Here is a 26,375-nt window from a genome sequence, read left to right as displayed (position 1 = left end):
CGCTGTCCTGTGAGAGACCCTGAGCCCCAGTCATTCAACTAAGCGCCACCTGCCCCTGAATTCCTGACCTCAGAAGCTGTGAGGTAGTAAATACTGTTTTAAGCTGCTAAATTCTGAGGTAATCTGCTATGCAGCAATAGATAACTGATACAACTACCTGCTATTTTCAGATATTGTGCTAGGTCCTAAGAATGTGAAGAAGGACTGATGCCTGGTCACCTTGTGCGGGAAGAGGAGGAGACAGGCGTGTGTGCAAATACGGTATGAACAACACAAGATGGTGAGTGCAATATGGAGATGTGCTGAGCAGGAGGTAGGAGAGCAGAGGAAGGGCTCCTTATCCAGGAAAGGGAGGGAGAGGCAAAAGGTCACCTTGGAGAAGGCTGTACTTCCAGGGAACATCAGGGGAGGGGCCAGTCCTTGGAGGGGGGACATGGACAATGCCTGGGGGTGAAATGGTGTGGTGTCTGCATCATAGTCTGTGTGCCAAGCAAGAGGGGAAGAAAAGTGAAGCCAAACAAGTGACTAGAGACTAGTCCAGTCTTGAGCCAGTCATTTATTTTAAAGTAGTCAACGTTATGAAATCTGCTTTGTGTGAAAGGAGGTAAAAACAAAAGAGTTAATAAAGGAACTAGCATGTTCTTCTCAGCAGGACAACACCTGAATTTTAAGAAGCCAAATTCAATTATCTAGAGAACACAGACAAGTGTAATTTGCCTCATTGTTTTTGCTCATAAAATTGAGCAGAGAACTGTTGACGTGTTTCCATGAAATAATTGTGGTTCTTATTGGAAAACTGGCTCAGGTGATGTTTGATGCTTTTACAAGTGGGAAATTGACCCTTCCAGCTGGAGGGTTTTATAATTCTGTGGTTTGAACATCAGAGGGGAGATCTGGGAAGTATTACATGTTTTTTGTGTGGTTGATTGTTTCCCACCTTTTCTCTCTCCCTTCCTTCTTCTCTCATTCCTTCTTTTCTTTCTTCCTTACTTTCTCTCTCATCCTCTCCCCATCTCTTTCTTTCATTTCTTCAAAATGTTGAAAGTTTCATGATATTTCTAAGCTCTAAGCATCAGCTCTGCAAGAGTTGAAAAGGAAACAAAAGCACTCCTCTTTCCCCTGCCTGGAGGATTAGCTCTAAAGGTTCTTAAACTGTTCTTGGAAGGTTCTCTGGATCACAACTGCTCATGAGTGAGTCCAGTGATTCAGCAAATAACAAGTTTATTTGAACCAAGAGGGCTGCAAAACTAGGCTTATGGATAATGGTTGGTCTAGAATAGGAAGAAATAAAGACAATATTTAAATTAAATTTTAAAATTAAAATGTTTTGTAATACCATTTCAAAATGGTTTTCTGTATGTGGAATCCATAATTACTTACATGAAATAAGGTTTCGGTGCCCCCTTGCATCTGTAGGGCACAATTCCTTGAATCTGGAGTCCCTCATCATGCTCGCAGGGACAGGGCTTTTGAGTAGATCCCTAGAAATGAAATATCGCCTGCTCTGTTGGGTTTTGCTAAAGGTCGCATAATCCCCTTCCAGATTTAATCAGGCAACACTCTCATATCATGAAGTTATTTCTTCCTCTGGTTCCCATATATGTGTCTTGCGCCTCTGTTAACTGCCTGCAGGACTGATAGTAAAGTATTATCAACCAAAAAGGCAAAGGCATCAACCAATCCGAATAGACATGGTGTCGGGTCAGCATCCTGGAAATAATAACTGTTTTAATGTCTGTCTTTTCCACCAGAATGTGAGCAGTTAGAGGGTATGGGCTCTCTCATCTTCGCCTCTCTCCTACCTATGACAATGTCTATCCATAGTGGGTGCTTAGTAAATATTTGTTGGGCAAAATTGAGATATACCTGTCTATTCAGGCATTTGGTAATCATTAAGGCTCTGCCTTGACTTAGACACTGCACAGGGGACTTTGGGAAATGTAAAGAGAAAGAAGAGTTTTCTTTCACCTTCGATGAGTTTTCAGTCTGGTTACTAGACTCTGCTAGAAATTGTCTTATTCATCTTGGTATCCCAGTGCCCAGGACAATGCTTGGCATGTAGCAGGGATTCTGTAAACACTTGTCAATTAGTTGTAACTTCACATGTCTAAGCCAGAGGAGTGGCTTCAGACCGGTCAGTCCTCGTCCACCCCTCTAAATCTGCCGGACCAGCAAACTCAGTCCCGCAGAATAACTCCCAGTGATCCAGCAAACCATATGGCTAGCCAGGAACAAAAGCCACTAGGAAAATAACGCATCACTTTTCCTCTGGATGTTTCAAAAGGCACTGAGTTATTAAAATAAGGTCACAGCTGTCCCAATCAGATCATCTTTTCAAAGGAATTACAGGGTTGTGAGCCAACAGTGACCACATACACCTTTGCAGTCCTCTGAACCAGTGTTCTCGACACTGAAAGCAAAATCAAGTAAACAAGGTTGTGTTGTGGACTTCCTTGACCCAGACTTTCAGGAAGGAGCTGACACACTGCCCAGACTCGCGCTCACCCACATAGCTCCGAAGCCAAACAAACTGGAGAAGCTCGTGTTTTCCCAGCTGTATGATGCACTCACTTCACCAAATAATTGGCCAGAAAACAAGGGAAAGAAAAAAACGACGCCTAGTTCAGACCAGGCAAGGGAAGAAGAATTGCTTCAGCTGGACTTGGTGTTTTTATTTTCATGAAGTATCCAGAAATGTAAAAATGGAGGTGAGAGTGATGGTTTTAAGGTATTAAAAAGGAAGCAGATACTTTTGTTTTTCTTTTAAAGATCTGATCATGTCATTCCTCTGCTTCAAAACTTCAGTGACTTTTTAATCTTCAAACCCTTTGGTAACCCTTCAGAGTTTTCACAACTCACTTAAAGCAACCTTTCCAGCTACACATGCCCCACTTGCTCCCACTCAAAACTGTTCTTGAGCTTCACCAGGCTCTCATTGTCTTAAATACCTTCTATGCTCTCTCATCCACGTGCTTCTGTTCATGCTGTTCCTTCTGCTTGTCACACCCTTCCCTGCCTTGAACTCCAGGGAAACTCTAAGTCATCTTTCAAGACCAGTTAACAAGACATTTTTCACCGCCACTCACCACTCACCCCAATAACAGAATTAGCAGCTCTTTCATCTGTCACCACCTAGGACTACTTCGTGTGTACCTCTTTTTTTTTTTTTTTAAGATTTTATTTATTTATTCGACAGAGATAGAGACAGCCAGCGAGAGAGGGAACACAAGCAGGGGGAGTGGGAGAGGAAGAAGCAGGCTCATAGCGGAGGAGCCTGATGTGGGGCTCGATCCCATAACGCCGGGATCACGCCCTGAGCCGAAGGCAGATGCTTAACCGCTGTGCCACCCAGGCGCCCCTCGTGTGTACCTCTTATTGAACTTATTCCTTGTATCGTTCATTCACGCATGCAACATTCACTGACTTTCTACTTTGCACTGGGTACTCTGCTAGGCAGTGGGCATCCAGTTTTAAAATCCCCTAACTAGGGGGGGGACTCAGACAGGTTAATCAATTGTTGCAAGGCAGGATTATAGGTTCTTTGTAAAGGTAAACTCAGGGTGCTTTGGGAGATCAGAAAAGGGTCACATACCCCAGTCTGATTGGCGGGAGAGGATCTGGAAGGCTTTCTGGAGGAGGGTGCACCTGAAGAGCTTTGCCTAAAGGACAAGGACTTTTTATATCCATCCCCTCATTTTCGGGAGAGCACTGCTTGAGGAAAGAGGTCAATCACAGATCATATTAAATCAGGTCATTTATTCCACACATGTTTAATGAGTTTTCTGCTAAGAGACAAATGCTGTTACCCCCAGGAATAGCTTGGGGACTAGGTACTAGCAGTTGGAAGGGAGAGAAGTGGATGAGGGAAATAGAGGAAATCAAGGATGATTCTCAGATTTCTAGTTTAAGCAATGGATGATAGTAGATTAGGGCTACCATGTACAACTGCACAGGTTGTAGACTCACGACAAGCGAGGCAACGTAGGAAGAGCAAATTTGGGGGGAATAGTCTTATTCTTCATACCACAGTAACCAACACCTAATATATGATGTTGGCATGGGCTGGAATTGAGAGAATTGTTTTCTTAAAGGTCTTCTGTTCTTTCTTGTGTAGACTGTAAAATCAACTTTCCTGCTATATTCACTTGACTCCTTATTTTCAGCTATCAAGAGTCCCTGCTGTGAATCAGTCAGATATCTCCCACTTCTCTTCTGCCTTTAGATCATTTTGACACCTCTACCAGAGGAGATGTTACGATTTCTGGTTTAAATGAAGCTTGAAAACTGGGTGTGAAACTGGATAATTTATTCAGTTATTTGTATTATTAACCAATAAATGGGGTTAATTAACAACATTTATCATTATTATTAACCAAAAGTTGGCTTTAGTTATTAGAATTGATTCAAGCTACAATCTGATCATCACAATAGTGGTGATGCCATGTTAACCTGAAGTTTTATTTTCTTTTATCCCATCTTTCCTTTTACATAGTGGAAGAAATCTAAGCAGGAGTTTGATCACTCATGATTCTTTTTTTTTTTTTTAAGATTTTATTTACTCATTTGAGAGAGAAAGTCAGATAAGCAAGGGGAGAGTCAGAGGGAGAGGGAGAAGCAGACTCCCCACAGAGCTGGGAACTTGACGTCGGGCTTGAACCCAGGACATGGAGATCATGACCTGAGCTGAAGGCAGACGCTTAACCGTCTGAGCCACCCAGGCACCCCTATCACTCATGATTGTTTACCAAAATAAATAATCCCTTCAAAAACTGTTTCAATGCATTCTTAGTAAACCCTAAGCAATTTCCTCAGGAGAAGTTTGACTCTTAAGATACCCATTGGGTTACCATTTGACTTCCTGTTACTTTTAGAAAGAAACAAATCTTGTAATAAATATACTACTTTAAAGTGTATCCAGACCTTTCAGGACAGTCAGCACTTCATTATTCTTGATCGCTATTCTTTGCCTTTTCCATCTCTTTCTAGAAATACTGGGCCCCAACATATGTATCCCATAAAAGTAGACAATACATCTTACAAAAGACACCTGCAGCCGAACATTTCACTATCATCCGCTTGCACTGCCCATTTTTCCTACACGGCCCTCACTGACAACGTATTTAATTTGCTCTTTGTTAGGAGTTCTATCCTCTTTCTCCCCCCCCTTTTTTTTTCTGTATTTTGTTCTCCAAACGCATTTCTCTTTTAAGCTACTTGATTGTGGACTGTATTATCTTCTTTTTCACAGTTTAGATGAACTATTATACTAGCCTAATAAATTCGGATTCCAAACACCTGTCTTTGGTGGTTAAGTGGGAGAGAGAGGAGATAAAGTTTACCCTGGCATTTTATCGACGTGTAAAGTGTGCCAGGTACACGTAATAATATGCAAGGCAGTGATTCGAATCAGCCCTTGTAAGAAGAACAAATGGTTGTAGAAGCACTATTTCCACAATCTCATTCTTCATTACTTGCAATTTTTAATCTATTCATGAAACAGATCCTCTAAGGCTCTGATCTTTACATTTCTGCCATACTCTTCCAAAAATTTTGAAAACTATATGCCCTCATCCATTTTTAAAGTAAACATCGAATACATTTAAATAGTTGCAAAGCATGTGACTTCTGACATAATTTAGATATTGCCATTTAAAAACAAAGCTCTTCTATTACCCTCCCCAGTGTTTCCCAAGGTATTCGAAATTCCACAGCAATTTTACATTAACTGCTATGATTAGATATTCTATCACCACCTAGTTAAAAGTACTTGAACAAGCTTTTCTTTAATAAACATTTTCACCATGGTTTTCCATCCTCCTTCTCTAACAGAGTTTTTAAATAATGTTTTGATACTTGAAAGTCTCTTACTGGTCACCCTACCATACTTCCCTACCTACCTGCACGCGCACACACACACACCTAAGTTGTGGTCTCAAAGTGTTCTAAATTTTTTTGTTCTGCATTTAGTTCTCATTAGCCCAGAATGAGTCAAATCAACAGACAAATATTACATATTTTGATGTGTAATGATGAAACGTAAAAAGTAAATTTTTGTTGGAATTGCATTCATTAATAATCTGAGTAGCTCTTTTCCCAATTGTCTCTTGTATCCACGGGTGAGGTGTTTATTGCTCGAATGGGAGAGGGTGCAGCACCCATTCCATTCCTACTTATGACCTTTACAGATACAGGCATTGAGGGGCTGTGTTCACATAAGTAAGTAGGTGAGAATGGATTTCATGGCATTGCTGCTCAAGTCTATACTATTTCAGGGGTATCAGACAAAGATCACAGAGTCATCTATCATTAAGATAACTTTCAACGATCGGTCAGCTGACCATTCAATTAGGACGTCCTTTAATTCTGTTGAAAGCAGAGAATTGGGCACCACATGGCTTGCAAAAGGATTCATTACCCAGCCATTAGGATCCAGTTAGACACCAGTATTTGGACTTGTCCCTCTGTGGCACGGAGGCTTCTACACGTCTTTGCGACACATCAGGGTAATTTGCAGCAGGAGGGAGATGTGCCTTTCTTTCATAAGGTGGAAGGATGGAGATGGTGAAAAGACAGAACCATAGTGAGGAGTCCTTAGACATCTTAATTTTGGGAAGGAGTACTTATGGTAGTTGAGCATCTGAAATTGGTTCTTTAACAATATGCTTTTTACACAGATCCTTTGGAAAGCCTTCGAATGGTATACCAATTTGAAACCACTGTTATAAAGATCTCTGCCAGGTACCTCCTCTTGTTCACTTGGCAATAGAGCCTTTTCTTTTCTCAGAACACTTAATACTGAGGAACCAAAGCTTCTTGGAATACTCCCTGGGAAATGATCCCTTAGAGGTTCATTTAATCTTAATTGGCTCCCCAATTAGATAATAAACTCCAAAGCTGGGAGCTGGAGGTTGTTGCAGATGTAGGAGACCAGATATGATGATGGTGATGGTGAAAGTTATTGTTATTTAATTGTGTTTGCTTCACATAGCAGAAACCCCCACAGACATTGGTAAATATCAGTAAGGAGGTATTTGTCTGACACAAAAATAAATTTCTGGGCAGGTAGCCATGGAGTAAAATAGTGGCTCAACAATGTCATCAAAGTACCCAGTGCTTTCCGTCTTGCCACCCCATCGTCCTCCATTTGGGATCCTTTTGCCTCTTACCTCATGACTGCAAGATGGCTGCTCTACCTCTGCCCTCACAGTTGAGTTCCAGGCAAGAAGATGAGGGAGGGAGAGAAGCTCCACCTTTTCTTTCGTAAAAGTCAAGGATGTCTACCAACATCTCAATGACCATAACTGGGTATTATGGCCACCCCTAACTACAGGAGAGATGGGATTTTTGAGTACAATTTCCTTTTCTACCCTTTCTAAAAGAGGAAGGCAAAGAAGAAAATCTTTGAGAATAGATTTTGAGTGAACAAACTTATAGGACCTATCACATCCTCCCCCCTAAGCCAGGCATCTTATATACATTACATCTGTTCTAACAATCCTATGGGAGATTTAGTACCCCCACTGTTCAGGCGAAGAAATGGAGGCTTACTGAGGCTAAAGTAACCTCCCAGGGTACCATAACCAATCTGTGCCAAACTGAGGCTGGAATCAGTTCTAATAGCCTGTGCTTCTCACCTCTACCCACTGTGTAGACTGTGGCTGTTGTGCCCTCCTTCCTGACATATTCCATCTACCTCACTGTGCTTGATCTGCACAGTGTTGCTGTGTCCCCAGGCCCAGTGCAGGGGGTGGGGCCTGGCTAAGAGTCACTCTGCTTGGTTTATACTCCTTCCCCTGCCCCAGTTCTCCTGATCTTGCTAAGGACAGGTCAAAGAGGGAAGGGTAGGAGAAGGAAGCAGCAGTTCTAAGCTGGGAGGCAGGACAGTGGGTTCCTTTGCTGACTGTGACGCTGGCTTTTTAGGTCACATTGCCTCAGTCTCTTCACCTTGCTCTTCAGTGCATGTGTGTGATGGAAGACAGGTGGAGAGACGGCAGAGCTGGGATCTAGTGGGAAACGCGTGGGTCATTCCTGTGGCAAGTTCCCAGTGTTCTGGAGGCCAGTCTATCAACAGGCCCCATATGCAGGACTTGGCTTAGAATCTGCCTCTTTCTCAGCCTTGGCACTGGACACCCCACCTAGCCCTTCCGTCCACCCCTACCCCACCACAGGCTCAGACATACTTTATTCTCAGGAACTCTGGGCTGCCAGGACCTACTCAGTCAGGGCTGATGAAGCATGGGAGCTCTAGAAACTTCACCCCATGGGACGGACTGGTAAAACATTTCCAGAATTCCACTGCTTCTCACCAGTGCTACCGTACCAGTCCAAGCCAGCATCATCTCCCACTTGGATGACTATAACAACTTCTATCTGATTTCCCTGAAGCCCCCTGCCCCTATATCTATTCTCCACAAGCAGCCAGAATAGTCACATCAAAGGTTCACATTCTTCTGCTCTAACCCGACAGTGGCTTCCCTTTCCCCTTAGAGTCAAAGTCAGAGCTTTGACAAATGGCCTCGAAGGCTCTACACTATCTGCACACTGTTCCTCTTCTCTTTCTGCCCCTCCTTAACACTCTCACCTCACTTCCACTCCTCTCTCCTCCTCACAGTATCTTCCTGCCTCAGAGCCCTGACGTGCCGTTCCCTCTGTGAGATCACTCTTCTCCCAGATAGTCAAGCAAGAACATCATCTCCTTTAGGGCTTTGGTCAAATGCTACCTCTCAGTGAGGCCTACCATGACTAACTATCCTGTTTAAAAGTGCTTACCCTCTCCCCCGCAACCCTACATTGCCAATCTTCCTTTTTGCCACTTTTTAAAAAAAGATAGAAGTGTTTCTTTAAATTCCAGTTAGTTAACATACACTGTAATATTGGTCTCAGGTATACAATATAGTGATTCAACACTTTCACACAACACCCGGTGCTCATCACAACAAGTGTCCTCCTTAATCCCCATCACCTACTTCACCCATCCCCCTGCCCCCTCCCCTCTGGTTACCATCAGTTTGTTCTCTATAGTTAGGAGTCTGTTTCTTGGCTCTCCTCTCTTTTTTTCTCCCTACGATCATTTGTCCTGTTTCTTAAATTCCACATGAGTGAAATCATATGGTATTTGTCTTTATCTGACTGACTTATTTTGCTTAGCGTAATACTCTGTAGCTCTGTCCATGTCGTTGGAAATGGCAAGACTTCATTCTTTTTGATGGCTAAGTAATATTCCATTAATATATAATGGAATAATGGAATATTACATATATATGGATATATATGTGGGTGTATATATACGGATATACACACGCTGCATCTTCTTTATCCATTCATCAGTCGATGGACATTTGGGCTTTGCCCATAATTTGGCTATTATATATAATGCTGCTATAAACATCAGGCTGCATATATCCCTTCAAATTAGTATTTTTGTATCCTTTGGGCAAATACCTAATTGTGCAATTGCTGGATCGTAGGGTAGTTCTATTTTTAACTTTTTGAGCAACCTCCCAAAGCAATCTATACATTTAATGCAATCCCTATCAAAATACCAAGAGCATTTTTTCATAGAGCTAGAACAAACAATCTTAAAAATTTGTATGGTACCACAAAAGACCCCAAATAGCCAAAGTAACCTTGAGAAAGAAAAGCACAGCTGGAGGCATCACAATTCCGGACTTCAAGTCATATTACAAAGCTGCAATGATCAAGACAGTGTGGTACTGGCACAAAAATAGACGCATAACGATAGAACAGAAAAGAAAACCCAGAAACGAACCCTCCTCACCCCACTTTACTTTCTCCCATGGCACTTACTGCCTTCTTATATAGTTATATAATTTATTCATTTGTTAAATCTATGGACTGTTGCCTCCCATGTGGCAGAGGGTATAATGCTCCCCAAATATTCTATTTGCTCCCCCAGACTCCCTAGCATCTTTGTCATTAGGCGAGGCCTGAGAGAAAGTGTGGTAGGTCATTTCCAAGCTGCAGTGCTGACAAGCCCTCGGCAAGTTCTCTTTCTTCTCTTCTTCTGCCGTGACAACCAAGCACCCTCAGACTGAGGTGGTGAAGACTTCTGGGCCTCTGAGTCACTGCCTGGAGGATAGTTGCCCTGGAAACTCAATGGGCTTGTGTGAAAGAGACATAAATGGAACACTGTTTTGTTAAGCTACTGGTACTTTGCAGATAATACAGACGCTCCTGGCTAACACACCCCATTAGAATATAAGGTCCATGAAAGTAGAATCTGGGTCTGTTTTGTTCTCTGTTGTGTTCTCGGCACCTGGATCAGTGCCTGGCATGCAAAAGCCCCTCCGTGAATCTGTTGAAGGATTGAATGGGCTCGTGGACCGCGGATCAGCATCCCTGGCCCAGCCCAGTCTCCAGCTTCCTCTGGAGTATGGCTAATTCTCAGGCCCTAAGCCTGGGACTCCTTATGAGTGGGTACCACATCACAGTCATCCTTGTATTGTCCTCAGTTCCATGCGTGAAGCCTGGCACGTTGTTCATGCTCAGTAAGCACCGCCTGATGGGTTACCCGCAATAACTAAATGCTAGACCAAGCTCTTCCTGCAATCCCCAGGTGCAAACTTGAGGCGGGAGAGGGAGGATGGTCCGTTCTGATTCATGTACTCTGCAACCTCAGCACATTATCTTGTTTCATCATGAAAATTAAGGCTGTTCTGTTTGATCTCCCTCAGCTCCTCCCTCCCTGACCTAAAATCTGTTCTCACCTCTTTGTTGTGCTCCTCCTGTTCAAGGGCCATCTTGGTGACCATGCAGGTTGTACCTTTCTTTCCAGTTTCTTACTTCCTGTTCATACCTCAACCCTCTGTTTTGTGGCCTCCAACACCACAGTTCTACCAAACTTCCTCTTGCCCATGGCCCCCAAGACCTCCTGATCGCCAAACCTGGTGGGATTTCTTGTGGCACATGATATACCAGAGGCATGCAAACCAACCTCCTTGTCACATGCTACCTCTTTGGCTCCTACAGAACCACACTTTCCAGGTTTTCCTGGTATCTCTCCAACCTTTCCTGATCTTCCACAGGCTCCTCTTCCTCTGTGCATTGCTCACGTGCTCCCCAGGGCTTGTCCCCAGGTCATGGCCCCCATGGTTTCAACCACAACCTGTACACTGATAATCCCCAAATCGTTATCTCCAGCCCTGGCCTCTCTCCCAAACTTTAGATGTTTTATATGTCTACCAACTTGACAGCCCGACCTGGAAGCCCCACGAGTTGGACACCTCTTGTGCACCATCTCACAGCCTCTCAGCCTCACCTCCAACTCTAGAAGAAACTCTTGGGGAGCACCCTACCAGCCCGGCTGCTGCGTTGACAAAACTGGTGGGGTTATTCTCTAGAGTCAACGGCCACAGAGTCTTTGTGTGGGTGAAAGCTCGTAGCTTGTAACGTCACAATATACAGATAACAGGACACACAGCACAGGGAGTAGAGTCAGAACACCTGGGTTCCAGGCCCGCTCCACTTAGTAAATTGCCTGGTTCCTGCATTCACAGAGCGGGAAGACCCTATCTAATTGCCACAGGGTGTATGAAGTGTCTGTAATAGTGAATGATGGTGGTGGTGGTGGTGATGGTGATCGTGGCGAACATTTACTGAGCACTTACTATGAGGAAATGAAAGTGAGGAAGGGACCTTGTAAGCAGGTCTTGGTTCTGCTGTTAACTTAGCAATGTTCCCTGAGTAAAGCTATTTCCCTTGTCTTGACCTCCGTCTCACCCTGGAAACAATGGAGTTGAACTGGTTCAGGGCTGTTGGACGGGGCTATCACTAATATCCTTTACAGCTAAAAAATCCTGAGTTTACGCAGCAAGCACGTGGAGCTATTGCTTGGCCCCAAGTGGGCTGAGCACCTGTGTCTTTCGCTGTGACATGCTTGCCAGGGCACTCCGTGCGTCGAAGGTGACCTCACCAGTGCTTACAGCTGCCTACTTCCCCGGGGTTCCAGGAGAATGGCTGCTTGTGTCTCGAGCCAGAAAGTTAGAGATGCTGCAGCTCCTGCATTTTTTTTTTTTTTTGGTCCAGCACACAATAACAATGAGGATAATTCTGTCCAAAAAAGCAATCAAGTTTTTTGGCATGAAGTGTGCTCTTCAATCCTGCGGAATTCACTGTCACGTTGCTGCCAAGTTGGACAGATCCTTATCAGAGCCGGGTCACATCCAGGTCTTGCCTAAGGCCAGTCGCGTCCACCATGACCTCCATGCGTCTTCTGGAGGGACTGGGGGGGGGCTAGTTCTGCGCTTCCTACTCCCCTGCCAATGAATGGTGCCTTGCTGTCATGGGAGGGTCTCCTATTCTTTCTCGGCTTGTTTTCTCCCATCCTTCAGTACCGTCTTAGAATTCTCCAGTTTGAAGTGACAACGTGCGGGGATATGTATCTGCTGGATATTTTCTCCTTGTGGTTATTACCAAAAGTTGCCCCCTTCCCCCCATTTTAGATTAATTTCTTTTCACAGCTGCTCATATTGATGGGATTTTCAGTAACCCACTGCTTACTACATAACTGAGATAGTCAGAATACAAAGTCCCAAAGTGGATGCGAATTGAAAGACACATTTGGCCATAGTGAGAGTTGTCAAAGGAAGTTACAATGCCAGGCAGAATGATTGTCCTTTTTTGTCCCCAAAATTGGGGGTTCCTAGAAGGGAGTTCTCAGGTAGGTTTTCTTCAGTGGAAGAGCAAAAGGCAGGGAATCTAGGAGGACACTTGACCACATCCATTCCTTGACACCTCATACAGTTGTCAGTTAGTTGGCTATTAATTACCTGGCTATTGATGTGGGGGGGAGGGGCGTGGATGGGGTGAAGAAAGGGGATGTCTGCCCACTCCGACTTCCCCTCGTGCTTCCCCCCATGTATGAACAAGCATGTGTAAGTTATATTTAAAAGCATTTTATTGATTTATTCCACAAGTAATACCAAGTGTATTTTGTGTGCCAGGCTCCGTGCTAGATGCTGGAGATTCGATGCAGAGCGAACGTAATCCTTACTCCATAGGGTAGCCACGTGCTAGTACATCAGATATGCCAGCTCGGCATGGAAAATATCAGATGAGTCCTATAGGGTCTGGTCTGCTTGGATTCATTATTTATAGCATTATTGCTGTTATAATTAAATAATTATTTGAGGAATGATTTGTTAGTATTAACAAATCCCTTTCAAGTAAATGTCCAATAAAGACAAGGACTCTGCTCTCACTATAACCCCTAGCATAATTCCCAGGCCATCAGTAAATGCTCCAGAAACGTGTGTGGAAGAAGGAAAGAAGAGATGGAGGAAAAGATGGAGGGAGGGGAGGAGAAGGTAGGATGAAATAGAGGAAGAAAGAGAGAATGGGAGCGAGGAGGCAGAGAAGAGGATAGGAGAAAGGTAGGTTAGTCTCTTGGAAAACGGGAGAAGCAACACTGTGAAGAGATGCAGAGGGATGGCAGGGCATGTAGAGGGAAACTGGTATTGGGAAAGAAAGGAGTGGTTGGAAGTGAGGAGAGGTCAAGACGGCTGGAGCTAAGCTGTACAGGAAGGGGGATGTTTCATTTGGGAACATTCTGTGGCAGATTGTCTGGAGCTGCTCTGCTGGACCTGGGGACTGGCCACAGATTCTCCTTGACCTGGGCTGAGAGGCATCCTGAGTGCAGAGAGCCATACCTCTGGCTGAACTGGGCACGACGGTGAAGCTCAGACCTGGGAGGGAGGCTGTTCCAACTGGGGCTGAGGACCTGGACTCTGGACCCAAGCAGATCTGATTTGCTTCCAGCCTGTGCTGCCAAGAGCCTAGAGTTAGGTTTCTCTAAAGAACAGTTTGAATGAGGGGGTTGTGTTAAGGGGGACCTGGATGACACCTTCTATTTGGAGGCAGCCCTGGACCCCTTCATAAAGATGCATTTAATCTTGGCTAATTGGTCCTCACAAACCATTGTTCTAGTTTGCAGTTTCTTGTCCTTGTCAATAAGAGCTCTAATAATTATATCTTTCTTACTGGTTTTAACTTCTATGGTTTCTATTTCAAGTTGAGTTTTGGTCTTACTGATATTCCCAAACAAACATTGTGATAGATGGTCTGCAAATCACAAGTGCACATATAGGGAGAACTCTGGAAAAGGCAGACAGCATTTACAGAGTAGACAATATGTGCCAGGTCTTGTGCTAACTGCCTTCACTGCAGTATTTCAACACCCCTACGAAACAAGCGCTATTATTGTCTCCAGTTGACAGGGAAGGAAACAAGCTCAGCTCGTTGAAGTCCCCCCTCTGTGGCCTCTCAACTGCTGATGGTGAAAAGAGGATCCACATGCAGAGCTGACTTCAGGTCAGGCCCCCACAGCGCAGCGCGAGGCAGGCATTCTCCAATGGCAGTGAGCTACGATGGTAGGTGAAACAAGGACAGATGATTTTTACCTTAATAGTTAAATCTGTTTTTAAGGTGTCCTTCTTTAGTTTTGACAAGTGATCCTCATTTCTCATTTGTTGTGCTGATATAACGTTTCGTTTAATTAAGTTAAAAAGCAAAATTTTAGAAGAAAATGTTAGGTAAATTAATAGTGCACTGGGTATATGGTTAAGGAAAGAAGAATGAAGACAGACACAGGTAGTAACCAGTGGAATCCTGAGTCCACCTCAGGGCTTGGTTTCGATCTTTGCCACTGGACTCTGTGACTCTGTTAGTGGGCTGACCATCATGGAGCATACACCTGGGGCTTGTTGCATCCCACTGGGACTTTCTAATCTTAGTCTGCCTTATCTTGGTAGGTCTGTCTGGTCTCTAGGTGTAGCCACAGCCCCTCTCAACAGAGTAAACACAGGAATTAGGTAAAAGGTGGTTTGGCAAAGGTCAAGAGAGGAAATGTCTTCAGCTGTGGTTAGCTCAGGAGATAAAGGGGTTTGTTGGGAAGGGTTACCAGAGAGGACTCTCAGCACAGGACCTAGAACAATCCAGAAAGTCAGTTAGGTCCGTGTGCACATTTTGAGAAAGGTCTCAGGAAAGAAAGTGTTGTTGGTTTACCAGAAGCCTGCAGTCTCAGAGTTTTTTTTTTTTTTTCCTGCCATGTCACAGTGAAGGTGACCTACTTCAGACCTTGTGGACCTACAACTCTGATCTTTATGCTCTTTACCTGGGCATGAGGCCTCACATTTCTAGGCCCTCATTAAATATGTTTTGGATTCATTCTCCTTGTCACTTCACTTGGAAACCCTTTTATAAGGAAGAGGACAGTCTACATAGACAACCGCAGTTAGAGTTGCTTGGACACCCAGCTCTGTCCCTCGACTACCAAAAACTAGATTAGCGGCAATCTGCTCCTCAATGATTGCCGGAAGTTTCTTTTGCACGATCTAGTTCACTCAGCGCCAGTCCCTGGGTCAATGGATAATCAGATCCAAGACCTGCAAGGCTCTAACCAGGTCTTGGAAGGGGAATTATAAACATAACTCCTGATGTGTCCTTGCCCCCACCTCCTCACCCCCACTCCGCAAATAGCTGACACAAAAACACTGGTTTTGTGCAGTCCCCTCAAAAGCAGGGATCTTCTTAATGTTATCCATTGTTAAGCCATAATACTTAACAGGCAAATAATGCTAAGTTACTTGGTTTGCTGATTTGAAAGTGGTGTGTCCCTTGTGTTTGTTTTCAAGACAAGAAAAACTAAAGGTTTGAACAAACATTTTTGAACAGATAATTCCTGTTGCTGTCATATGAATAGTATTATGCTTAAGAACACGGGCTCTACATTCACGTTAATTTGAGTTGGATTTTCTGCTCTATCAACTTGGGCAACTTACTTGACCTCTGAGCCTCTGTTTCTTCATCTTCACGTGGCAATGCCAAGTCCTGTATGCTGCACGGAGCAAAGATTTCTTCAGCCACGCTCTGCAATGAGCCTCTGGTAAGGCCTGATGAGGGAGGCAAGCATTTCGTGCAAAGCTTAGAGTAGGAACCACTCTGTAGCCGTGCTCTCAGGGACTGGCCTGGGATCCCAGGGTAGGAGTATGTGAAGCCTTTCTCTAGTGTCCAGCATTCACCTGACCCAGCTGTTCTCTGAGAGCTGGCTGCTTCTGGAATGTACTTCTCTTCCCTGAACCAGTTTCTCCATCTTCCTCCTGGGTAACTTCTCTCTACGTCACAGCTTCTGCTGACTTGTACTTTTACTTACTCATGCCCTCAACTCCCTCGGGCCCATCATGGCTTCTCCGGCTTCTCATCTTCCACATTCATTTTCTGCAATTAAGCGATTTCTTTTATATACCCCCATCTCGAAATTTCTAAAAGCAAGAATTTATTTGGACAAGGCCTTTTGTGTTATGATACCCTAAAAACTGCTGCCTGGCCAATGGATTGGTTGCTATTGGGTCCAAGTACCACCTCTGACCCAATCAAGGTGTGTGCACAGGCATGTGTATGTGTGTGTGTGTGTGTGTGTGTGTGTGTGTGTGTGTGTGTGTGAGTGTGTTTGAAGATGATTACATTGAACAAATTGCAGCCACTGGAGGCAGCCCACTTTCAGCTGAAGTTGTGGGCAAGGAAGTTTCCCTTAGAAGGGGTGACAAATAGAGTGATCGAAACTTGTTTAAAAAAAAATCACGTAAGGTTGTAAAGATTGAAGAGGATCCAGCACAGAGCTAGGACACATAGCAAATGCCCAGAAAATGATAGCTATCATTCTTTATTATGTGACTGTTGTTGTTATCATTATTATAATCTACCACCAGTGCAGGCTTGGTTCCAAATGCACAAGGTAATTTGTAGGCTTCTAATGGACAAGAGACTGGACAGTTCTTTTTCTTAAACATTTTTGACAACATTTAAACAAGTTTGACTTCACTAAAGGGAGCGAGCAAGAAGGGAGATAGGACCTCTATGTGTACAGCATCAAGGAATAAAAAACCTCCCCGGAGCAAACATTTCCAGTTCCTCTTCAATTTATTTTTTAAAACCACAGATGTGATCCTGTAAGGCTCCCTAAATTCTTTTAATGGTTTCGCATTTTTCTTCAACGAAGACAAAAACTCTTCATAAGGCCTTGTGTGGTCTATACCCCGTGTCCCTCTGCTGTGGACACGCGTGCACTCTTCCCAGCTTTGGCCGGCTCTATGAACACGCAGCTATGGGTGCTGCAGGCACACTGGCCTGCTTCCAGGGTCCGGGACACCTTGTTCACATTGCACAAAAGGGCCTTGCAACATACTGTTCTGCCTACAATACTCTTCTCCTCCCTTCCCAGTCCTTTTCCTAGTGAACATCTATTCCCCTTTCAGCTCTCTGCTCAAATATCAGGAGAACTTTCTCTAGGACAGGACTTTCTGTGATATGCATTCACAGAATCAAATATTTTCGCTTTGGCCCGTTGTCTCACGGATGGGATCAAGTGGCTCATGTCTGCTTCTCTTACTAAATTCTAAACTCATAAAGGCATAGAGTGTTTGTTTTTGCCCACCTTTGTGTCCCCCAAAGCCTGTGGTGCCTAGAATATGAAGTCACTCAATAAATATCTGTTGAATAAATTAGTCAACGATAAGTTTTGTTACCAAAGGCAACTAAATGATCACCTATCTCAGAAGCTATGACAAAACTGGAAGGTAGAAATAATGAAATATTAAGCTTTTTTTTTTTTTTTTTTTTGGTCTTAGTTAAAAGCACACATACAGAGCTCACCAAATTTGGCTCTGTTCTATGCCCAAAGGAAATGGCAACATATTTTTAAAAACTGTTATTATACAGGCCACATTCACTGGCCAGAATGCAATAAATTTAGAAATTAACAAACAGGGAGCCAAAATAAGTCTATAGTCCTGAAATATAAAAACACTTCTAAAGATCTCTCGGTTTAAAAAGGAAATAAACTACTTGGAACTGGACCACAATGAAAACAGCACACATCAAAGCCAATGGGATATGGCCAAAGCAATTTTCAGAAGAAAACTCTAGACTTAATGTTTATTTATTAGGGCATAAAAAAGATTGAGAAGAAAAACAAAACGAAGCCAAAATAAGCGGTAAGAAATTAATCAGTGGATATAGGAATAGAAACTAATGAAATACAGGGGAAAAAACTCAGCAAACTTCATCAATAAAACCAGAGGTTTGTTTGAGGCAAAACATTATTTTGCTAGAACAATTACTAAAAAAGAGAAAATAGTAGGCAATGTTAGGTGTGAAAAGGACAGATGTACACATATAAAGAGGGATTTTTAAAGGGAACATTAGGAACAAATTTATGCCAATGAATTTGAGACCCAGATGAGATAGATGATTTTTTAGGAAAATATAAATAACCAACATTTGTTCAAGAAATAGAAACCTTAAATGAATAATCATTAAAAAAAATTAAACTATCACTTAAAACTATACCTCCTTCCTGCCCCTGCAAAAGGCATCATTTTCAAAAGGCTTATACGTAAGTTCTTCTAAACTATGGAAGAACAAATCATTTGTTTATGACCTTTGGGGTATAGAAGGTCTTCTTAAATTGTAAAAATAAGCTGTAAGAAAAAGATGAATGAATTTGACACAGCAAAACTAAAAACTTCTCTACGACAGAAGACACAACAAAAAAGTCAAGTTATGGTCTAGGAGAAAATATTTGAAGATATATGTATATGCTTATACATACACAAATACATACACATATATGCATAAGTATATATACGAACATATATAACAAACAAATGAGTAGTACCCTGGTGCTATGGACTGAACCATGTCCCCTCCCCCAGATTCATATGTTGAAGCCCTAACCCACAATGTGATAGTATTTGGAGATAGGGCTTTTAGAAGGTAATTATGGTTAAATAATCATAATCTGAGAGGATTGGTGGTCTTATAAAGAGGGAGGTTTTTCATGTTCCATATGCATGCAACCAAAGAAAGGCCACATGAGGACACAGCAAGAAGACTTTGTAACACAAGGAAGAGCTCTCACCAGGTGCTCTCCTGGCAGGTACCTTCATCTTGGACCTTCCAACCTCCAGAACTAAGAAAAACCAATTTCTGTTGCTTAAGTCACATAGTCTGTGGTATTTTGTTATGGCAGCCCAAACTAATGTAGATACTTGGATATATAAATCCATAAGAAAAAGAAAACAATTAAAAAAAGAAGTCAAGATATGAACAGGAAATTCACAGAATAGATATGGTCAATAAACATTAGAAAAATGCTTAGCAATACTTAAATCTCTTTTTAATTCACAGAATAGATATGGTCAATAAACATAAGAAAAAATGCTTAGCAATACACAAATCCCTTTTTAAGAACCATCATGTTGGCCAACTTTATAAAGTTGATACTTTTCTGAATTAACATTGGCATGGGGAAATAAAGTATAAACTGGTAATAGTGACTTTGGAGGTAAATCGGACCATCTTAAAATAAAATAATTCCACTCCTCTGTATCTGTTCCTGGAAAATACCAGCCACACACAATATGTTTATCAAAGCATTATTTGAGAGAGCAAGATGTCTAAAGGCTAAGGTGATGGCGCTGGCAGCGTGGTCAACCAGAGGGACGCTGAACCCAGAAAGGGCTGAGAATTGGGCAGTGGAGAATGCCAGAGAGGTTGTTGGGTTGGAGCGAGGTTGTTCCAGAGAGAGGGCTGCAAAGAAGACTGCCTGAGTCACCAAGTGGCCACAGCACCCGCAGGGATGCTGCCGAAATGGAACTGGGCCAGTGGCAGTAGGAGTGCTGCCGAAACCCACAGAGGTAAATGACTAGTATCAGACTGAGCTTCAGCTGCCAATGTCTGCAGGGCAAGCAGCAAGCAGGTGGACAAGTGGCATCACCATGGAGACCAGAGGAGGGCTAGGACATGGCCCCAAGGACTCTGGCTCTTCCATTTGTCCAGGAAGTGCCAATAGTCTTATCATCCCCCTTATTCCCAGAGACCATCTTAGAAGAAGGGAAAAACTAAGATACAGAACATTTTATCCAAGAGACATAGTCTAGAAGGAACTGTTTGGATGATCAGATCAGACTGCTCTTTAAATCAGATTGACTCAAGCAAATCTTTCCTCCTACTCACCAATGGATACGATTTGGTGAGAAAAACCAGATCAGCATGGAAATGACATTTTTCTTTGAATATCTGAGTTATGAGGTGAGTGCATTTTGCGCTACCCTCTGCTTTTTATTTTTCTTTCATGAAAGTACATAATGCAATCTCAGAGATCAAAGAAGTCATTAAAATGTTTCAGTAAGCAAAATGCTGATTTCATATAAACAAATTACAGAAAGCTCTTGCATTTTGAAAGTAAACTCCAAAGACTATGTGATGACCTCTGATTCCAAGAGCCACACCTCAGGAGGGAAGTGAGGAGCAGGGGTGTGGGGACTGGAAAGGCCTGAGGATTCCCAGGAGGCCAGTCGTGCCTGGTGTCAGAATAGGGATTGTTGTGTTAAGTCCAATACTCTCTGTGATGACGATTAGCGTGGTATTGGTCTTACTAAAGAAAGAGAAGAGAGGTGAATTTCAGAAGGTGCCTGAGCAACTTCCACCCTCCTTGGAGTAAAATCACAATAATAATGATTGGAATCATGATTCGTGCATATCTTTCCTGCATTATCATGTTGACTCTTCACTATAATCTTATAAATAATTACTCTTATTATCTCCCATCTTACAGATGGGGAAGCAGAGGCTTAGAGAAGGGTTGTCTGCAAATATGGCCACCAATCCCCCCCATCCCAGGATGCACATGGCCCTCCTCCCTCCAAGCATCGCTCTTTACAGTATTTCCCCTCCTCTTGAGGTTCAGCTGGACCGTGGCTGCTTTCAACAGTAGAAGAGGTTAGAAGTGATGCTGGACCCATTCTTGTCAACGTCATAAGATGACTGGCAATTTTCGTTTTTATTCTCTTGAAAGCCAACTGCCATGTAAAGAAGCCTCTCTAACCTCTTGAGAGAGAGAGAGAGAGAGAGCTCACAGAAAAGGAGGCCCAGTTTTAATGAGAGACTCAAAAAAGAGAGAAAAGGCCAGCCAGTCCCCAGTGATTCTAGCCCTCCCTGCCGAGGGGCCAAACATGTGAGTGAGGCCTTCTTGGTTATTTGAACTCTCGCCAAGCTCACTGATGAATGCAGCCATGTGAATGACCCCAGTGGACACCATGTGGGGTCCAAGAATTGACTCAGCAGACTCACAGAATTGTAATGAATAATGAAATGGTTATTGTTTCAAGCCACTAAGTTTCAGAGTGTGTTGTTATACAGCAAGAAATATCTAAAACAAGAGGTTAGAACCTCGCCCAAGGTCATATGCTGTGCAAGTGGCAGAGCCAGGACTTGAGGTCAGGTCTTTCTGACTCCATTGCCCAAACTCTTCACAGCCGAGTGACACTGAAGAAGAAGCCGCGTGACCAAAGTTTATACATCATTAAAGATAGGGAGATTATTGGCAGAGGTCAACTCCATCACCGTTTATGAGAGCCAAAGGAAGAATGAGGAGGAGAAAATGGACACACCAACAGTGGAAATGAGCTCCTAGAATTTAGAATAAAAGACCTTAAATTCATCAAGTATTTATTGAGCACCTGCAATGCTTGAGGCAATTTTCTAGTTGCTCTGAAGGATTCAGAAGGGCATGCTCTTGATCTTAAGAAGGTACCAACTTAATTAGAGAGAAGAAAAGTGAATAAGAATAACACTATTAAATGGAAAATGGTACAGCCACTAATGAAAACAGTTTGGTGATGCCTTGAAAAATTAAAAATAGAATTAACATATAAGCCAGTGATCTCTACTTCAAGCAGAAGAATTGCCCAAACAGATATCTGTACACGCATGTTCATGGTGGCAATATCTACAGTAACCAAAAGATTCAGGTAACCCAAGCATCCATCGAAAATGAACAGATAAACCCAATGTGCAACGGACATACATATAATATCATTCAGCCTTAAAAAGGAAGGAAATCAGACACATGTCACAACATTGGATGGACCTTGAGGACATTAGGCTAAGTGCATTAAGCCAGTCGCAAAAGGGGAAGTACTGGAAGATTCTGCTTACATGGGATCCATAGAGTGGTCACAGTCCTAGAGACAGCAGAATGGTGGTTGCCAGGGGCTGGGGAGAGGAGGGAATGTGGAGTTATTTTGTAATGAGTACAAAGTTGCAGTTTGGGAAGATGAAAAACGTTCTGGAGATAGGTGATGGTGATTGTTGCAGAACAGTGTAAATGTACTTCATGCCACAAACCTGGACACTTAAAAAAGGTTAAAATGGTAAATGTTATGTATATTTTAGCACACTGAAAAAAGAAATGTTTACTGTAAAAGAATTTAACACTATACAAAGCAGGGAGGGGTGAGTAGCCTAAATGCCGGCAGAGTGGGAGGGAACGGGTAGTGAGGGCTCACTGTGGGCCAAGCGCCGAACTCGGGCACTCCGTCTTCTTTGCGTCGTCTAGTCTGCCCAAAAGCTCAGGGAGGTGAAAGTATTACATCTCATGCTATCAGAAAGTAAATTTATGGACTTAATTGCCCATACAGTGTATCATAAACACAATTTGCCACAATGTTATAAATTGGTTCAAAAGTTTGAACAGACTTAATGTGACAGAACCAGAATGAGTATTTGAGGAAAGGTGGAGATGTTGAGGGGGGTGATGAGTTTTGGTTTGTTTTTTTTTTTAATATTTTAAAATTAATTCCACAGGGGAAAGTGTACCAATTTTTTTAAAGTTTATTGTTTTTTTAATTATAAAAATAGTAAACAATTATGCAGAACATTTAAAAAGTTAGTGAAAGAAGGGGCCGCCTGGGTGGCTCAGTTGGTTCAGCATTTGGCTCTTGATTTCGGCTCACATCATGATCTCAGGATCATGAGATTGAGCTCCGTGTGGGGGCTCTGCACTCAGTGCGGAGTCTGCTTGAGATTCTCTCTCTCTCTCTTCCTCGGCTCTCTCCCTGCTCAAGTGCATGCGTGTGTGTGTGTGTTTGTGAGAGTGCATGTGTGTGCATGCTCTCTCTCTCTCTAAAATAAATAATATTTTTTTCCAGCAATTGCACTACTGGGTATTTACCCCAAAGATACAGACATAGTGAAGAGAAGGGCCATATGCACCCCAGTGTTCATAGCAGCATTGTCCACAATAGCTAAATCATGGAAGGAGCCGAGATGCCCTTCAACAGACGAATGGATAAAGAAGATGTGGTCCATATATACAATGGAATATTATTTAGCCATCAGAAAGAACGAGTTCTTAACATTTGCTGCAACGTGGACGGCACTGGAGGAGATTATGCTAAGTGAAAAAAGTCAAGCAGAGAAAGACAGTTATCATATGGTTTCACTCATTTATGGAACATAAGGAATAGGAAGATCAGTAGGAGAAGGAAGGGAAGAATGAAGAGGGGTAAACAGAAGGGGGAATGAACCATGAGAGACTATGGACTCCAGGAAACAAACTGAGGGCTTCGGAGGGGAAGGGGGTGGGGGACTGGGATAGACTGGTGATGGGTATTAAGGAGGACACGTACTGCAGGGTGCACTGGGTGTTATACACAACTAATGAATCATCAAGCCTTACATCAGAGACCAGGGATGTACTGTATGGTGACTAATATAACAAAATAAAAATTATTAAAAAAATAAAATAAATAATATTTTTTTTTAAATAGTGAAAGAAGACAATAAAATTATGCATGATTTCACCCCTGGAGATACCTTGTTAATTTCAGTGTCCATCCTCCCAGGCTCTGTCTCTCTGGCCATATAGCTATTCCCTCAAATTGAAACCATAAACCGTGTGTATTTTTATGTTCTGAGTTTTAAATCTTAATATATAAGGGAAACATTTTTCCCACATCACTAAGTAGTCTTTAAAACTTGCTTTGTAATGATTTGTAAAGATTTGTAGTGATTTGTGATGATTCGCACACATTTTATCAAACCTCTCTTTTACAACATTTAGAGGGTTTGCATTTTTTCCTCTTTTAAGTAACACTGTAATGACCACCCATTTTTATAAATATTTGAACATATATCTGATTATTTCCTTAGAATAGGTTCCTAGAATTACACCAAATGTTTTAAAGCCACTGTCAGAGATCAAAAAAATTGGTCCAGAGATAACTCTAGCTTCGAGCCAGGATGGCAAGTATACTATTTTATATAAAGAAGCATCTTTGGATTATGCCTTAAAAATTATCTGTGCCTCTTTCACCTCTGAGAGTTCAGATAAATGTATACATAATTTATTGATAGTCAGCTAAGTAAGTAATGGGTATAGAGTTCAGACCAGCACATCAGTCTGTATTGTTTTATCTTGGCAGCTCGCATTGCTTGGCACATAACAGATATTCAATAAAAATGTGTTGAACGAATGTCTATTGGATGAAACCTTTCATAAATAAAGACACTTCCAGCGGGAATGTGGGGACCTAAAATTGAAAATGTGAAATGATAGTGCTTTTCACTATCACTAATCATACGTAGCGTGATTCACGGGCCTGGAGGGCTTCGTGCCGATTTACGGAGAAGCACCACGGTGTGATGATTGCAGTCTGGGGGGCGGGCTCCGCGGACTTGGAGCAGATCTTCCGTGCGGGGTCTGACAAAGCAGCTGCTGTCCGAGCCAGGGCGGTGGCATGCGGGCTTCGGCCAGCAGCAGCCGTGGCAGCGTGGGTGGCCCCAGCTTCTCGGCCTTCCTCCAGTTGTGCGTGTACAGCCTACGTTACTCCTGTCTGTTTTGTGTCACCAGAGCCCTGGGGATGACAAGAAATCTGCCCCCAAGTGTAAAACCACCTCTTACTGAAAGAATTTTCAGAAAGGCAGCATACAGGGAGGTGACTGGAGATTTCAGAAGAGATACCCAGAAATGGCAAAACGTGAAACAACGGAGTCCTCTGGGGTTTGGCATCCTCAATCATTGACTGCTGCCCATCAAAGAGGGCTCCATGTGCTACAAGCTGCTGCCTCACAGAACCTCAACCCACGTGCTCCGCAGAGTTTCCAGAGCTCACTTCCAGAAGGAAGTTTTCCGTCCTGTAGTTGGGCAGGAGAGTGTGGCCAGGAAGCATAGTGTGGTGCAGAGGACGCTCGGTGGATGGTGGAACGGAAGAGGGAGTGCGGATCAAGGGAACCGGAGCCTTCCTTTTGAGCCTTTTTAAGTGACCTGGGTCAAGTCGCTGAACTCATTCATTCATTCAACAAACATTCGAATGTGCTCCTACTTGAACATTGCCATTGAAGAGAAATATAACACAAGCCACATGTGTAATTTAAATTTCTAGTAATGACTTTTAAAGAAGTAAAAAGAAACAGGTGACATTGATGTTCATGTGTTTTATTGAACCCAATATGTTCATTTTTTAAAAATATTTTATTTATCTATTTGTCAGAGAGAGAGCACAAGCAGGGGGAGCAGCAGTCAGAGGGAGAAGCAAGCTCCCCACTGAGCAAGAAGCCCTACACAGGGCTTGATCCCAGAACCCTGGGATCATGACCTGAGCCAGAGGCAGATGCTTAACCAACTGAGCCACACAGATGCCCCTATTGAATCCAATATATTCAAAATATTACTACTGCATCATGTAATCAATAGAAAAAATTATGAGATTTTTCTTTTACATTTTTTTCCATATATGTTTTACATATAAGGGCACATCTCAATTCAAGAGCCAAGTTTTCATCGGCAATAATCAATCTGTACTTAGATTTCATCAAGTTGACAGTTGGAGTAGGTTTACATACCTGAGTTGTTCCAAGCATAGTTAAAAGTTTTCTAGTGGGGCGCCTGGGTGGCACAGCGGTTGAGCGTCTGCCTTCGGCTCAGGGCGTGATCTCAGTGTTCTGGGATCGAGCCTCACATCAGGCTCTTCCGCTATGAGCCTGCTTCTTCCTCTCCCATTCCCCCTGCTTGTGTTCCCTCTCTCGCTGGCTGTCTCTGTCTCTGTCGAATAAATAAATAAAATCTTAAAAAAAAAAAAGTTTTCTAGTAACTGAATTAGATTTTAAACTTAAAGTAATTAAAATCTAATGCAAGTAGAAATTCCATTGCTCCGTCTCCTTTGCCACACTTCAAATGCTCAGTCACTATATGTGTGGCTAGTGGCTACTGTATTAGACAGCACACTTCTAAAATTCAGGATGCAGACTTGTTTAAGACATTGAACTCTGTCCTCTAGATTTCAATCCAATAGGGACTTCAGGCAAAAAAGCTAATAATTACAATATAAGAAGCCCTGTCATCTAAAGCAGTTGGGTCTAGAGAGTGTTTGGTTCACTCTGAGCAAGTCTAGTTAAAGAGGAGAGTCGTAAGAAGGGTACCTCGCTTTAACATTTTTTAAACTTAAAACAAATGAAAGTTCATTCATTCACCGATTTAATGGGGTATGGCCAAAGGGGTTTCTCTGAATAAGAATTGA

The 26,375-nt window shown here is 42.8% G+C and overlaps 1 long non-coding RNA gene across 1 annotated transcript; it reads left to right on the top strand.

Moving 5' to 3' along the window:
* Window positions 1-25,276, top strand: LOC103663030. The gene is made up of 3 exons (XR_568636.1): window positions 1-83; window positions 171-280; window positions 24,710-25,276. It is a non-coding gene; the product is annotated as an uncharacterized LOC103663030 (long non-coding RNA).
* The last annotated feature ends 1,099 nt before the right edge of the window (window positions 25,277-26,375 follow it).

The sequence above is a fragment of the Ursus maritimus genome, unplaced genomic scaffold, assembly GCF_017311325.1.
Source record: "Ursus maritimus isolate PB19 unplaced genomic scaffold, ASM1731132v1 scaffold_12, whole genome shotgun sequence".
Lineage (NCBI taxonomy): Eukaryota > Metazoa > Chordata > Mammalia > Carnivora > Ursidae > Ursus > Ursus maritimus.
The sequence above is the reverse complement of the archived record's forward strand: the minus strand, read 5'-3'. Positions and strand labels throughout refer to the sequence as shown.